We start from the raw sequence: 12,802 nt of genomic DNA, 5'->3' as shown, positions 1-12,802 counted from the left end.
ACTTGAAAGAGACAAAATTAATGGTCACTTTGGAACTCAGTTTAGACCACCTCTAGCTCCGGAAACAGATTGCTAGTTACTAAGAAATAACTTGAAACGATGTCCCAAGAGTCTGTGAAAGGCTCCTGCTTGCCCATTGGTCAAAGAAATATGGCAAAACTACATGTAAGACAAGAAATCAGGCTGAATATGGCCTTGCTAGCCAGACAGACTGGCTAGCCATAGAAGTGCTCATAGATGTGGACATAGAAGTGCACTCAGAAAGCCCATGACAAGTCTGTACATCATTTCTTCATGCCTACTAAAAGCATCCTGCAGGAAAACACAAGATCAGCTGATGTATTTGTAAGTGTAGGCAGCTCACTGCATCAGTACTGGGAGTAGCTATTTCCATGTGGGAGTTGGAACATGTATCAGAACACTACGTTAAATAGTATGCAACCTAGATTTCAGAAATATAAATGAAAAGCAGTTATCATTATTGATAAAAGCCTTCACTGCTGCATCCTCCTCTTGTATTCTTTACAGCAGCAATAGGCAGTAACATTCTTAAAAACAATGGTTTCTTAGGGCCATGCTGAAACTAGGCTCTTCCTCTATATAAACCCCCAGAAAACTCAAACCACCAAGAATACCACATTTAAACACAGTACAACCACTTAGCTGCAATCAGCACTGCACAGATGTCCATGTATTTTTGAGGTACAGGATTCCAAAGATAAGGAGAATGTAGGAGCTGGGGGAAGAAGGCAGAACTGTCTTCACTTCTGGTTAAGTGACAAAGTGCAGGTACATGAAATGTTCATTTGCTAATGCAGTTTGCTGAAGTCTCCTATTCCAGGGTGGTAAAAGTCCTCAAGAAGAACTTACCTGGAACAAGCTGATAATTGCGGAGTATAGCACCAACATTCACATATCAAAACACTTTCCTGTTCTAAACCCCAACTATATTTAATTTGTCCCACAAAAATAGAAATAGGGGGAAAATAGAACACTTTCAAAAAAATTCCTAAAATACTACTCTTTCTTCCCAGTGGCAATCAGAAATGCTACTATTTTTTACCAACATCATAGGTAGCAGAAAAATGGAAAGAATTATTTGCATGATGTTTGTGAAATCTATGACCATCTTCTCTTTGCAATCTGGAACCTCAATGAAATATACTTTTCAAAAATTAAGTTTTATATGGCATGTTAGTTGTTTGAAGTCTCTTTGAGCTGTGACAGTTGCAAATATCATATGGAAAAGAACAAAGAAAATCACCATGAGCAAAATGGTTGCTGATACTGTATAGTTAAAATATAATACCTGATTGGGTTCAGTTCCAGTTTCTCCTGCATGCCTCCATTAGAGGACTTTTGTGATTAATAACTGTCAATGTTAGGCACTAAAATGGTTATCCAAAGAGTATTTTTTAAATTACTCTGCTTTGAAAGCCGAGCCTCAGCTCTGTAAAGACCTGTGTGGGGGAGCTGTGGGAAGGAGAGACTCTGGGATCTTACTTTCCTCGTGTACCCACCAGCCTTCATGGCAATGTGGGTGCTGGCAGAACTCCAGTCTCACAGTGACAGTAGTACAAGGCAGACTGGCCCTTCCAGGGCAACAGCTCTACAGCTGCCACACATACCAACAGACCTGGGCGTGTGCAGAAGGAATGCTTGCTTACCCTTTCAAAAGTTTACATATGGTGGAGAGACACACTGGATCCCAAAGTACATCTGCACACAACATAAATATGACGTTTTCACAGCATTCTGTGAAGCTATGTCAGATGTTTAGGGCATAAATGAGAAATGGGCTCATTAAGTTTCATTAGGATGTAGTATCAGCCCAGATTGTACTGGCTGACACTAATCAAACTTACAACCACCACCAAGTAGCTATCTGCAAGAAGGTTGACATCTCTATATTAAAAGGGAGGATTGACACTTAATTTAAGGCTCACATTTTTACTATTTTCATCATAAGAGTGTGACAAGAGCTGTTGTTTTCTGAGCAAAGACAATGATCAGCTGTTGTGATGCTATCACAGAATCACAGGTTGGAAGGGACCTCGAGGAATTATCTTGTCCAACCACCCTGCTCAAGGAGGGACACTTAGAGAAGGACTATGTCCAGACAGCTTTTGAAAATCTTACTATATATAAATAATTTTTAATATCTCCTCATCTATAAATCCATGTAGTCTTTCAGATGTATACTCAACAAGACTACTAGCTGCAGTAAGCAGAAACGATCTATTTACCAGGTAACATTCTCAGACTAAACGTAATTTTTACCCAAGGACGTAAGAGAAAGATTGATGCAACACAGGTTCTTAACACTAGATAATAGCATGTCTTTCTGGTTTTGAAAGGGCACCACGTACCCTAATGAGAAATTCTACAAGCAATCTGAGTCTAAATGAGATGCACCACCACCATTTCCATGTACACAAGGTCTTCCCTTGTATTTATCTAGAAGTTTAAACCCTTTCCCTCAGTATAATGCCATCTTTCACATGTTCTTATAAACAGAAGCTCAAGAAAAAAGTGCATCTGACAACTTTTTCACAGCCAAAAGATGGTCAACAAATCCTGTGCAAATCTCATGAAGAAGAATCAATGTCTTTGTCAGTTTTATGTTGCTTTCTCATGTGACACCCACTCTGAGACCACAGGGGAAAAAAAAATCATTTGATGGTTCAAAGTGTCTGTTAATTTTGTGGTGTTTTTTACTTAATGAAATCAAGATAATCAAGCCTGAGCTCTAAAAACTAATCAGATTCTGTATGGGAATGACTAAATACAGGATTCCATTTTCTTGAACACATTTGATAATCATTGCAGTCTATCAACTTGGTAAAATAACCTCCAGCATTATGTCAATGCTGACTTCCCAGGGCTCATATAGTCTAATAAGTATTTCATTAATGATATTTATTTCAAAACTAATTTGCATTATCTCATAGATTTTCAGGTGCCATGTCTTCTCCTATAATATGCTGAAAAATGAGTTTCAGTTCATAGTACTATGCTGACATCTCATTCCCTTCTTATTCCCTTTTTCATGTTTTACTTGATGAAACAGCACGAGTGATTTTAGAGGACCATTCAAATAAGGTACACAACATGTACATGACAGATCTTATGTACCATGACAGAGGATAAATGTTACAAAACAGCCTCTGATTTCTCAGTACAATAACAGCCTCTTTCTCATTCGAATCATTTCCTAACGTTTTTTTTTTTTGGTTTATCCTCTGTTTTGATTTCTGCATGCATTCCACTGTTTCTTTTATTTTCATCTCTGAGGTTACGGCTTTAGTTAGAACACCTGATAAAATACCAAGTTGAGTTTCACTGTCCACTCATGCTATTTCCTTTCTTAATGTTTACCAGATAGTTATCATTAAATGCCCCGCTCAGAATGTACACATTCAAACTTAAGCTTAATAACAGTGAAAATAGAGATCACTATGGCAAAGGTAGAGTTCAAAGCCTTTCTCAGTTTCTTTGCTGTTCTTTTTCAGATGTGTAATCACAGAAAAACTGCCCATGATTTTCAAGACTTCTGCTGTTTCACCATTTGGAGCTGCTACACCTAGCAGAGAACCTGCCTCCCAGTGCAGTTTCTGAGCGTGTTTTGTTCTGAAGATTTCAAGTTCTTCTCATGTGACTTTTTTTTTTTTAACCCCAAAAATGCACTGTGGTAAAGTGCCTGGATGCAAATAAATTGGTCACCAAGATAAGGAGTAGGTAAATATCTTCTCTTAAATGACTCAGTTAAAAAGATTTTTATCATACCGCTGCTGTGTACTCTTTTAGAACTGATTTTTAATTTCTATACGCTCACGAAGAATCTTGTGAAAAAATTATTCAACAATGCTCCTGCACTTAAAATACTTTTGAAATGGGCTCAAGAGAAGAGCCACTCATGTTCTTGGGCCCCTCAACTACGACAAAAAAGAAAAAGAAAACTCAGTTCAATCTTTGAAGCAAACAAAACCCATAGAAAAAAATAAAATATGTGATCCTCTTCTTGTCTTCTTCCTAGGGAAACCATGACAGATGAGACCCAGGGAGGCAGAAAAGATTTTTCTCAGTGCTTCAGAATTATTGTTCTTCCTGCTTGTGGAGATAAAACAGAAAATACAATGATGGGTCCTAGTCAGATCTGCACTTAGGCATGGAAATTGCTTCTCTCCAGTGACTGTACAAAGAACCAGGATTTGTCAGTAGCAGTCTGAATCACTGAAGATTTTGGATGTGATAGTAGTTAGAAAGCCTAAATCAGGCACCCTAGGTAGTCAGCTGAAGTCTAAAAATGGGAAAAATAAGGGAGATAGAGCACCATAAATTCAGAGGGCAGATATTTTTCTATTTTAAGTGTTCAAATCTGCCTTAAATCTATGCTGTGGATGTAGCACATTGGTTCCTTCTGCTGTGGGTAATGAGGCACCTTCTGAAACCCCTTGCTAATTTACACAACATCTGAATGCAGGGCAGGATTATGGCACCTCTCTGCTGTTTTAGCATTTCATTTCCAGGGAGCAAGTACTCTTACCTGCTCGCATGCTGTCAAAAATGTGTGCATTTTTTATGTCCCACCGAAGTTCTGTGGTGGGAGGAAGTTCCTCCCTAGAATCCATCTTTTACGCTGCTTTCCAGCCTGCTGGTAGCAGGCAGACATATATTATTGGTAGTGCCAGCAACTGTTCTCTTGTCTAAGCTCAATGTGGAAACAATTGCTCAGGAGTCCTGTAAATAATAGTTCTTAGGTATCATTTAAAAAAAAAAATAAAATAAAGCCCCTTGGTACAGAGTAAGCTGGCTGTAATTTTCCCATTACTCCAGACAGTGTCCCATTCATTGCTTGACAGATCTGTTTTTAATTCCAATTTCTCCTTTTCCTTTAGCTCTCCTGTTGCAGGTAGACAATAGAATTTAACTGTTTGTGTCCATCACCCATGGCTTTATTTGCTGCCAAACCATTTACTGTTTCAGGAGAATATCTAGTGAAAAGCACAGACTAGTACTGAGGGCTGTCTGTCCTACAGAGAGCACAGAAATGTGTGGCAGAGGAGGAGGAGAAGCAAGCTAAGAAGACCTGTCAGTAACTAGTGTGAAGCCCACTGCACATGCAGGAAAATGAGCTTTAAAAATACATCTGCCTAATGCATTTTTAAATGATCTCCCCGTATGATCTCCCTGATCGGATCAGGGACACAGTGCCGCAAATAATGAGATTGGAGAGGAAGAAATACAGTTCTGAGGAAAACTGAACTAAAGCCTAGTGCATTTAAAAAATGTTCCCAAAGTGATTTGAAGTAATGCAAATTATGCCAGAGAACAGAAAGTACTCATGCCTTAATCTGCAGTTTGGTTAGCTGCACAGAATCTGTCGCCTGAAACCTGCCTAGCAAGCCCTTGGTCCACTTGCACAGTAACAAGATGCTTGCTTGTTCTGTGGGGGACAGAGAGGCAGATAGAGAGCACAAACAAGTTTTGGAGGGTGGTACTATGATCCCTATGTGGTACAAAACCAGTTTCTCTATGGACTGATGGTTGGTCTGTACAGAAGGAGGCTGCTAGCAAATCAAAGGCAATGTTAGACCTCCATCAACTCAAATTAACCCCTCTTTCCAGCTATTGTAAGATCAATATATTTCTGCTACTCTTGCCCTGACAACTATGATGTAATAAACTTCTAGGTGAAACAGCAACCAAGTGTTACATGATGGTAACCATTGTGTCTGCCTGAATTGTTCTCTCCAGATACACAGGCTAATCGTAGGTTCCTGAGCTTTTCTTTCTGCTCACCACAGCAACTGAGATGCAGGTGTGCTTCTCAGAAAAATTCCTTCCTAGGATATCTGCAGTGTGCAGTAGTGTCTGTGCAGAAACAGATGATCCTTGTGCTTGTGTCAGCAGACCTGCGTGGCTGGGCAAAATTAGTTTTCAGAGCCACAGTTCTGAGGTGCCATCTGCAAAGCACAAGAATGCATCATACCATGAGAGTACAAAATATATGCATCTTCATCCAAGATGCTGGCCTATCTCCCCCTGCCATATGCTCCAACTGCTAAGCTAAGTTCCCGTTCCTGAGTATGTGCCAAACAGTAAAAACAGCATAACCCCTTGAGTTATATCCAGTAGCACAGGGCTACTGGATCTTCAACTGATCATGATTCAGCAGCTGAAAATTCAAATGATGGTGTAATATTCATGGCTGATAGTGAAAAGTGAATTAAAAAGTAGGAACCAGAAGGAAATAACCTAAAATAGGCTTAATTTTTCCTTAATTATTTTTCTGTGTTATACTCCTGTGTCTCACAGAGGGGGAAGGAACTCACAAAGGAATTAAAGAAAGAACAGGAAACAACATTAAGTAAGGGATAAGTAACTGAAAGGTTGTTGAATATAAATATGATTCAATTCACTGTTGTTTCCTTACTGAAAAAATCATAATTTAAAAATGATAGCAACTAACAGAAATTCAGATAATTAAGTAATCACCCAAATTTTTATAAAATTCATTCAAGAAATAGATGTCCCATGAATTTTTAAGACAATATAAAGAATCTAATGGAAAATGACAGCCCCACTAACACACTGCACTACTTTTCAGGTTTTTCACTCTATTCAGAATGACCCAGTCTGAACTCCATGTTTTCAAACCAGAAAAGATAAAGGTAAACCAACAGTACCTACTCCAAAGACTCCTGGGGAATTAATGTTGATTCGCGATCACATTTTATCCAAGTTCAATAGTGTGGGGTTACACTTTCATTGGAATGAAGGTTTAACAAGCACAAGAAAGAGTCTTGGTGCAATAACTAGATAATTACAGAAATGCCATCCCTTTAAGTACCTCTGAACTGCTCCCACAGGGGATTTGCAAGAAGACTGTAGTACAAAATGAGTGGAAATACAGCACCAGTGCTGAGAGATTTTGGCCCCAGTTCTACAAACACTGATATAAATTACCTCACACAAAGGAAGTCCAGGCTGTACTGTTTTTCACCTGAGTTCACACAGGAAGTACATATAGGAAATTTTTATTATTCTTTGCTGGAAGATTCCTGCCTCATTTCCAAAGGAAAAAAAGTTGCCCTGCTTCACTGGAAAAGTGGACAGCAGGTTTCAGCAAGGGAAGGAATTTCGGTGGTTAGGGCCACTGGATGACAACAATATCAGCTTCTCTGAGCCCCCTTTCTCTTCATGTCAGGTACAAGGAGGGCTATGAGGACATGGGGAGGACAAAGTAGAGAAGGAACAAATTCAGAAACTGAGAAGGCTCAGTTTGAGCCTTCCTGTGTCTTCCTCTGCCTCTGGCTACATCCATTGCCATAGAGTAGCTGCTGGCCACCAGCAGCAGTGAGCAGGCTTCCAGCCAGCCCAGTTTATTTGCCCAGTGTCCAATACATGATTATTCCATTGGATCCTGAACAGGATAATAGCCTGTCCCTTGTACATCTGTGATGTCCAAATATAAAAGAAGATGTTGTGTATTAAGCAGTACCACTTCTGTAATCACTTAGCTTTGATAAAATCTTTAGGAAGAATGTAAAGATCCAATCAGGGAAAATCAGAAGCACACTTTTCAACACAAGTCAAGCCACAATTTATATCACGTGTTGCCAGCAGAAGCCAGTTTTAGTCTAATAATTGGCTTTGCAGTTCTTTTTGTTTTAATATGTATTTGCCATCTCACACACTGCACATATAAATTTTTTAAAAACATAAATAAAAAGGTATGTTTCAGTTAGACTTTAGAAAGCATTTAATTTTCTCTCAAAGTGTCCTAAGAGCACAAGACCTCTTGGCTTTGCCATCCTTACCTCAGTGCATCTCCAAGGTCTGTGTATAGGCCTGCATAATTCCCTGAGTCACAGACATTCCTGGAAGGACTTGCATCAGCAAGACAAGATGTTTCAATGTGTACATCAGCCTCACAGTGACTATTTGTAAAACAGGGTAAACAGAGGTAAAAGCACCGACAGTGAAAAATGGTCAATGAAGAGAAAATCAAGCATAGAGGAATCAGTCACATGCATAAAATACAAAAAGTGTCAGGTTTTATACAGATGCATCTATTAGTCTTCTTTAACTTAATTAAGGCAAACAATTAATGCTCTAGATACTCTGCAGAAAGTGCTATTTTTTATCTGCAAAGACTGCTACTTTCACATTGCTGCTTTCCGTAGCTGGGTGAATATGGAGTAGACATTTTCCCCTTTTCTCTGAAGAAAAAAGTGCTGTTTTTTGCATGAGTTTAGTGATCTTGCCTACTGTCATTCCTATGAGTCAGAAAAGTATTTGTACAGAGCTGACTTCTTCAGCACAAGCACCCCCCCAATGGAGGCTGCCTGGCACTTCAGTCCTGGACTGGTGAGCCCGGAGGCAACAAGACAATTAGCAGCATCTTCTTTAGTGATAGAAAGTCAGGTTTCAGAATGAGGTCATGACTCAGTACAGCACTCAAACACCTTTTTGGATCTAAGCATGCATGCACACTCCTGTGCTTATTCAGCAACTGCTTGAGGCCAACCTACATTACAGCATGGGCTTAAATTACATGGAAGCCTGTTGAACTCCAGCATGTTTCAGCTCTTTGTGAAGTAGGATCTACAGTGATTAGGAACTCAGAAAACATCCTCAGTATAACCAGATTCTGACAATTAGATTTTACTCAGATGTAATTTCCTTGGGCACAGGACTCTAGTGAGTGGATTTGAAGATAAACCTATCCAAGATGCTTCTTTGTTTTGAATTTTCTGAGAATGTGTACCCATTTTTCCTTTGATATAAAGTCTTCTAATAAGCGGTAAAGAGATACTAACCTTCAAACTTAAGACAAGAGACCACTGCTCCCAGATATGTTCATTAACTTTAAAAAGACTCTAGACAGTTTGATGCACTCTTTTGGAAAGTGACTGATCACTAATGTGGCTTTCACAATAGGGCCCTGCCCCTAGGTTCCCCACCACCACAGGCACAGCATTTAAAGTCATTTAAAAGATGTGGGAAGAAGAAATCCAACTAAAGGCTAGATTCCCTTCCAGCACATTCAGGTGGGCCAAGAGTTGAATGCTTTGTTGCACTATTGAATTTCCTAGGAGGAAATAACTGCTCATCCAGAAGGCTTGTTCTCCAGCCTGCTACGAGGATGCCTTAGAAGAGCTCACCATTTTATTTTCTTTTTACTTATTTTTTAAATAACCTAGCTTAAGTACCTTAAAAAATATCTGACAGTGTTCATGCTATTGTAGAAATTACTTATATGAATAAATGGCTTTCCTCAGAAGAATATAAAAAGCAAAGATCCTATTTTAGGTAAGTATCTCTCACATCCATGAGCATTTCCAAGGACGCATTTGCACAGGACAAGTCATAATAAATTGACTGGTCTGATTTTCAGTTGTTATCCTCAGTATGCACACAGGACCCATGTCTAGGAAGAACTGTTCTTGCAAGAACAGTATGGAGAATGCCTACCTGACTAGACAAAAATTACAGTATATATCTGATTTAAGAGATGGGTGAATGCCAAAAGGTCAGTCCTGCCCCAGGCAGACAGTAGGAGAGTCCAGAGGTTTTCCTTTAAGTTTTCTTTCAGATTGGTGTTGGTTTTGAAATAGAGGTTGTATTAGAACATGTTCCACCACAGGCATTTTTCAGAGACATACACACAAACACACTGCCCTTCACAAAATGGTACACCTGCAGGACTCAATTTGGATGTGCAAGAGGTCAGTTTTGTGCTATTTATTCAGGTCTATTACGTGCTGTAATGAAGCATCTTTCCTCTCCCTCATGCCCAGTCTTACTAATATGATTAGAAAGAGAGTATTTCCTGTGGAAGGAATATTGATGATGACACACTTCACCGTCACGTGCTGTATGTGAGGGAGAAGGTTCCTTTAAAGGTCTTCTAATTCCTCATTTCTGTAGGATTTTCAGCAGCCATAAGAAATAAGTGCAATGTGATGCAATGTTTTGGCCCATGAAGTAAATTAGTCATAACACATTGGTAATTTAAAGATTAATTTACATTTTCTCGTGTGAAAAAAATATGCTGTGGCAATACAAAAAAATACAACCCCCCCAAAAAATCCCATTCAAATTGTAGACATGCAACAACTTCCCCAAGTTTATTCCTGGTAAATCTTCATAGTTCCTGTCTCAATTTCTGTATTTCAAGATTGTCTCTCTTTTTCTCAAACACACAAGCATCCCAGTTTTCCCTGGCGTCTCTTAAATAACCCCTACATGTCCTTCCTTTCCCCCCTCCTCCCCCTTGCTTTTCTACTGGGTTCTCTTCTCTTTTTTCTTCCTTCCCTCTCTTGTTCTCCTGCCTCAAGCACCTCATAGTTACTACTTCATGCCCAATCGCTCCTATTCAGTCCTGTCTCCTTTTCTCTCTCTCCACTGATAAGGAAAACTTACCAGAATATGTATTCTCAAAGCACTCTTTCCCTTGAAATGTGAAGAAGAGTCATTTAAAGCTCTTACCTAGCAAAGAATTGGTCATTTGTCAGTTAAAGAAGTTTCTTACCTTTATGTACTTTTGAAAAACTTGAGATTTTATTGTCTTATGTTTTGGTTGTAAAAATAAGCATTTTGCAGGAAACCACAAGTGAAATGGTATTATTCAAACACAAGCCACGATCAAATCTTTGAGTGCTTAAATCTACCAGCTATACTTTTGACTGCAAATTGCTATCTAGTAACTCGTATATCAAAGGAAACAGAAAGTGACATTTCCCAAAATGTACAGAAAAGCTGCCTTCAAACTCTGCACTGCTTAACTTTTAGATACGCTTTCCCCAGTGCTGCGCACTCATTCCCTCCCGCCCCGTTTACATGCATATTCAATGGACCATATGCTTGATCTCAAATATCTTCGGGCATTATGGATCCTATTCATCAAGAAGTGGCTTCTACACTCGTGAGCAATGGAAAAAAAAAAAAAAGACCTTTTCAAAGAGCATTCAAGAGTTTTCTGATAAAGAAATCCTAGTATACAGTGGCCTGTACGTACCAGGCTGTGGTCCACTTTAAACTAAACCCGCATATTTCTGCTGAACACACACACATGGGCATTAAGAAATTCTCATTATTTTGACATAAAGGAAGCCTGTATAGAGATCTCATGAGAAATTTAAGCAGGAGCTTATTGACAAACACAAACCTAGTGATTCCTTGGAATCCAAAGCGGTTTGTGGGGTGACAAGGAAGTCCCATCACCAACCGCTGGTACATGACAAAAGCAGAGGCAGCTCCAAAGCTGACACACCAACTGCCTCAGGACCTGCCGCACAGCCAGATGCTGTGTTGGGAATTTTTCCTTGACACCATAGCATATGGGCTTTGCATTGCCATTCGAAGAGCATGGGACAGACAGAAACAATCTGGAGAGGGTGGGAAATGGATGATGTCAGCCTGGTGCTTGTATTTGCTGTTTGGTTATTAGGTGACGCTTAAATGTTTCTTTGGCCTTACGGCAAAGGAAAACATTGACCCAAAGGAAGCCCTGGTGTAACTGTATGAGTTGCAATGCAGTTAGTATGGGGATTAATTTATCAATTTGACTGCTTGTATTTTGATTTTTTTTAAAAAACAAATTAGAATAATTTTTTACCTCTGCATGTTGTCAGAGAAATGCAGGAGCAATTCCAAATTACATTTAAATAGAAATCAGTCCACTGTGTAATCACACTTGTTTCTCAAAGCTGTAGTACCCCATTTGCTCTCTGGACAAACATGAGCAGAATAGTCTCTACAGCTCTATCACCTACTGCAACCAGTCCCAGCAAAAGCTAAGATGACTCCAAGAGTGAGTGTCTTACAAGTTCATGGAGCTGTTGGATCCATCCCTCCCTTCTTCATTAAGGGTTATCTGACATTGCATGTCTGCATTGCTTTGTCCAGAGCATGAAGAAAGCACTACACAAGCACTATACAAAAACCAGTGGGGGCCGGAATTTCCAGTGGGAGAAGGTGATGACACAGCAGGTTCAAGGGAGGAAAGGACCACATGCCAAGGGGAAGCATGTACCAAGGGAAAAACACCAGACAACAGAGGAACATATGCACCTCAGGAAGGGGATAGAGAAGATCAGGAATGTAAACAGCACTGCAGAATGTTTGGGAAAAGGATATAAATTTTCCTTAGTAAGGAGCAGTGATGGGGCGTAGCATTGCTTAAGGGAATCCCTGAAGATACCATATATGGGAGTTTCAATGTGCCATGTTAGCTTTCTTTTATCCTTTTCAAGAGAGCTTGGTATGATGGTTGTTAAAAGTAGTTCAAGCAGTACTAGACTAAACAATCTCTGGTACAACACTTTCCTTCTTCCATTCTCCTCAACAACACTTCACCCACACCTGCACACATCTGCTTTCTGCACCCACATAGCCTCAGTAAATGGGTTGACACACAAGCCATCTGTGAGCCACCCATCAGGCAGAAAACACTGCTCCAGATGCTCTGCAAATTCTGGAGCTTGGAGAATCATGATCACCAGGGGTGTACTGCTCCAGATTGCTTGCACAGCAAGTAGGGATTCCCCCATCCACCTGTTTCTGACTCATCCAGCTCTATGTGAAAGGAAGGATGGAAGAAGATCATGTTTCTGCATCAAATATTCCCAACATCATTTGCACAAAACGTATCTCTTTTTGAATGCTCTGCATTCTCCTTAAGCCAGTCAATAAAATGGTGCTTCTTCTTGTCTTGGTGGCCCCATGTACCTTCACTACTTGCATCTCATATTTGTTTTTTTTCTACTGCAAGCAAGATTTCTTTCACTGGTAT

General features: G+C 39.7%; 1 long non-coding RNA gene across 1 annotated transcript in view; it reads left to right on the top strand.

Annotated features, from left to right (window-relative positions):
* LOC135410126 (uncharacterized) overlaps positions 1-3,785 on the top strand; it is an 80,840-nt gene extending 77,055 nt beyond the window's left edge. The window contains exon 4 of the long non-coding RNA XR_010428527.1: positions 3,513-3,785. This is a non-coding gene — a long non-coding RNA (uncharacterized LOC135410126). The remainder of the gene's footprint in view (positions 1-3,512) is intronic.
* Positions 3,786-12,802: the final 9,017 nt, after the last annotated feature.

This window comes from Pseudopipra pipra, chromosome 2 (assembly GCF_036250125.1).
Source record: "Pseudopipra pipra isolate bDixPip1 chromosome 2, bDixPip1.hap1, whole genome shotgun sequence".
Lineage (NCBI taxonomy): Eukaryota > Metazoa > Chordata > Aves > Passeriformes > Pipridae > Pseudopipra > Pseudopipra pipra.
The sequence above is the reverse complement of the archived record's forward strand: the minus strand, read 5'-3'. Positions and strand labels throughout refer to the sequence as shown.